Raw genomic sequence first — 4,158 nt, 5'->3', positions numbered from 1 at the left:
GATGACAACTTTGAACCCAGAATTAAAACATGCAAACAAGGAAAACCTAAAGATGAACTTTTTACTCAAGAACCAATCTATTTTTTTTACGCAATCAATAATTAGAACAGAAATTAAAACTCTAACAACTAAACAATAACGAGAACAAATAAAAAAATAAAAATAAATCTAATGCTAATACCAATTGAGAAGAGAAAGAAGATAAATGGAATTTAATACTAATCATATAACAAGGATTCAAAATTTCAAAACATGAATAGAAATTTTACTAAAATTTAACAATAACTAATTAAAAACAAGAGTAAATAAAGAGAAAAGGAAGGAAGAGAGAGAGAGAGAGAGAGAGAGAGAGAGAGAGAGAGAGAGAGAGAAAGAGAGAGAGATAGAAACAGAGCCATGGGAGCTGGAGAATGCTTGGAGGAGCAGCAGCTGCAATGGACCTCTCGAGTGTTGTTTGGCATGGTAGCAAGGCTGCTGTGTTTGTGGAGGTCTCGGGTGTTGTATGCTGGTAGAGAAATTTTGGAGCAGCCGAGAATTGCAGCAGCTAGTTCTGGGACAGAGGCTTATGGCTGGAATAGGGGCTGTGCTAGCTTGCAGGAATGGGTTCTCGGGTCTGCAAGTGCTACTGGTGTGATGGTCGAAGGATGTAGCTGCTGGTAGTGGACTCCTGCTGTGCTGATATGTGGTGTGGAGATGGATCTTGCAGGAGAAAGAACAGAGGGATTGGGAGAGCTTGAGTGAGAGGACTCAAAGAGAAAAACAAGGAGCGGAAGACTGAGAGGGGAGAGAAAAAAGGGAATGGAAAGCAGAGAATAGAGAAAAGAGAAAGAGAGAGAGAATGGAAGGAAGGACAGGAAGAGAAACAAGACAAGAGAAAGAACATAATAGGGAAGAAGAAGAAGAAGGAGAAAGAGAGGAGAGGAGAGAGTGAGAGTTGGCTGGGGGCAGTGCCCAACAGGACAAAAGGAAGAAAATGAGAGTATTTAAATGGGAAAAAATTGGCTTGCCCTAGACCCACGAGACCAACTTGAGTCGGCAACTTGACCCAACCCGAATTATTATTATTATTATTATTCATTTTTTTCATTCTCTTTTCATCGCAAATCTAACCCTTCTGGAGCCTATTTCTCGCAAAATGTAAAACATGAAATTTGTAGACAATCCTTTTCTATTTCTCCAAAAATTTGAATCATCTCGATCGGAGCTTGAATGGAAAAGTTATGCACGAAATACAAACCGGTGTTGGTTTTGGTTCCCGGGATTTTTCCTGCGACAAAAAAATTACCAAAAATTCATAAATTGTGCAATAAATTCAAGAATGAAAATTTTGGCACTTTATTAAAATATTGGACAAATTTTAACATTTAATTAAAAATATAAGCCATAAAGACCAGGTTAAAATGCCCAATTACGTAGTTTTCACGCATAATCATATGCTTGGCTCAATATCTTTAGAAAGGCCTCCCGATGAACTTCGGAATTCATCAATAAAGATAAAACAGAGATAAGTGTGTTGGCATTTTGTTTAGTTAATTGACAATACTTGCTATGCTTAAACAGCTTTAGAAATTCTTCGGCCTCTTGTGGCGACACAGGGTTCTTGAGTCTTCTACTTGGTTCCTCTGCATTTTTTGAGCTTGGCTTCTCCAGCCATTCTAGCGCATAGACTCTTCCACTGCGCGTTACACCTTTTAGCCCCCACTACGTTGTTTGTGCCCCCCTTGAATGTGGGCCTCACAATCATATTTCTATGGCACCGCTTTGTTGCTTTTGTGTGGGAACGGCCAGGGAGTGGAGATTACTAGTCATGTCGGTGCCTCCGGGGTATGAAGTGTCTTCTTTATAATAGGTATGAAGGGCCGACGTGTGTATTGGGGATGCTCTGGCTTGTGTTCCTCGATAGCTTATATTTCTTCATCCTTCTGAATACAACCGATCTCTATACATTTACCGTCAATTAACCTACTCAATAAAGCCTGGAAAGTCCCACACTGCTGCATAGATCTGTTTACTAAATTTTGGCACGCACAGGGGGGCCTTCATGACAAGTGGCCTTTTGTTCTACTAGGCATGTTGCTGTTAGTTCACCATACACCCAATCCAGTGTCATCTGTTCCAATTCCTTTTCTGACTTACCCCCCTAGCTCCTTCTTCAATCATCCCCACATTATCTCCTCCGTGATCTAGCAAGAGATTTTATTGAATCCTCGGCTGCTTGTCCTCGAAAGCCAGGCAACTTGCATCCCTCAAATCTTGCACCTTATGCTTCAAGGCCCAACATTGGTCAATAGCATGGCCAAAATAATTGGCATGGTATGCATAGCGGGCTTTAGGATTATACCAGTGTGGGGGAGGGTTGGTAACAAAAATCCTGGGAATGGTGGATATCATCCTCCTTTCCAAAAATTGAGGGAACAATTCGGCATAAGCCATGGGGATTGGATCCACCCTCTGGAAGTTCCTAGGTGTATTCCTTTCATATGTCTACAAGTTCGGGCATGCCGACATGTTTTGTCAGGTAGGGGCGAGTGAGGGGGCCACAAACTAAGGCCTGGCACCTATATACCTTGCTTGGTTCACAATGGGTTCAACTACAAAATTTCTTCTAGGCTATTGGTTCCGGCCTTTTGTGTATTGGTTCCTCTGATTGGGCTGTCCCTAGATCATTTGAGTTTCTTCTTCTTCTTCTTTTTTTTCTTTTTGGTCCACTTTCTGCTTGGACCAGTCTCAGTATTACCATCCTTGACCCCTCTTGCCTTGATATCGGCCTCGATCCTTCCACCAGTGGCCACTATATCCATGAAATCATATGGAGTTGCTCACCGAAGATGTCCCCAGCAGGGGTCTTTCAGTATGCTCACAAACAAAGTAATGGCTTTTTGGTCACCTATGGGGGGTCTACTTGAACTGCCATGTCAAGCCATCCGTAGGTGTATTCCCTAAAGGTCTCCATGGGATTCTTCTCCATTTCCAACAGGGCCATTTGACCTGGCGCCATCTTCATAACGTGACGATACTGAACTACAAAAGCGTTGGCCAGATCTCCCCATGTGCAAATCCGTGCTTTATCTTGCTGGATATACCACTTTGCTGCCGTACTGGTTAAACTACTTTGAAAAAATGCATCATTAACCTTTCGTCGTCAGAGGAAGCTGTCATTGCATAACAGTACAGCCATAGATAAGTTTGAGGACATTGGGTCTCATAAAACTTTTCAAAGTCTGGCACCTTGAATTTTGGGGGAAGCACTACCTTGGGCACTAAACAGAGGTCTGCGGGGTTGACGAAGTTAGACGCATGGGGTCCCTTCAATAGCTCTTAACCGTTCCTTGAGCTCATCGTAGTGGTATTCAACTGCGGATTTGGCTATGCCTATCACCATAGTCATTACCAAAGGCACTCCAACTCCTGTTACCAGTGCAGTTGGGATAAATGTGGCCATATTTGGTGGTGGGCCCTCTAGAATGACTGGCGGCGGTCCGGATGCTTGCCCATGAACTAGTGTGAAACCTTGAGAGTGGATGGGATCAATTTCACCTTCATTATCCTGCTCCTACACTGTCTTTCCCTTGTCTAGTAGCAAATCCAGTATCCTTTTCATCTGGCTACTCAACTCTTCCTGTCCTTGCTCTATGCCCAGGACGTGGCTTTCTAACTACTCTGCCGTGACTTACCCCTTTCTGCGGGTATTGTAAGAATGGTTGTGCACCTCAATTGTCACAGACTGGTTTCACCTCCTTTACTTCTTTCCCCCTGATCACGAAATCCATGCCTTTAGGACAATGAATGTATGAGTATGCAATGAATGTTCACGTATATGGCTAGTGTATGAACATATACAAACAATATAATTATGCATGAAGCCTATGTGCTTTGACCAAGGTTTAGGAAAAAATTGCCATCATTTCATTAAAATCTTTTCATATAATATTTTGGAAAAAAAATAATAAAGAGAATTCTGGTTCCCTTGCTTCCCCCTGTTGACGCAGCTTGAGCCTTCTTGAGTTGGCTCTTACCTTCTAGGTGCCGAACCATCTACTCTTTGCTTCAGTGCTCGGTATTAGGCATCCCAGTATTTGCCCTATTTTATAAATGGTTTTGCTTTATCTAGTGCCTAGTTAAATGTTCTCCTATGTTCATCCCACTGACTGTCCAATT

The sequence above is a fragment of the Malania oleifera genome, chromosome 9 (assembly GCF_029873635.1).
Source record: "Malania oleifera isolate guangnan ecotype guangnan chromosome 9, ASM2987363v1, whole genome shotgun sequence".
In the NCBI taxonomy this organism is placed as follows: Eukaryota; Viridiplantae; Streptophyta; class Magnoliopsida; order Santalales; family Ximeniaceae; genus Malania; species Malania oleifera.
This window is presented reverse-complemented; position numbering follows the sequence as displayed.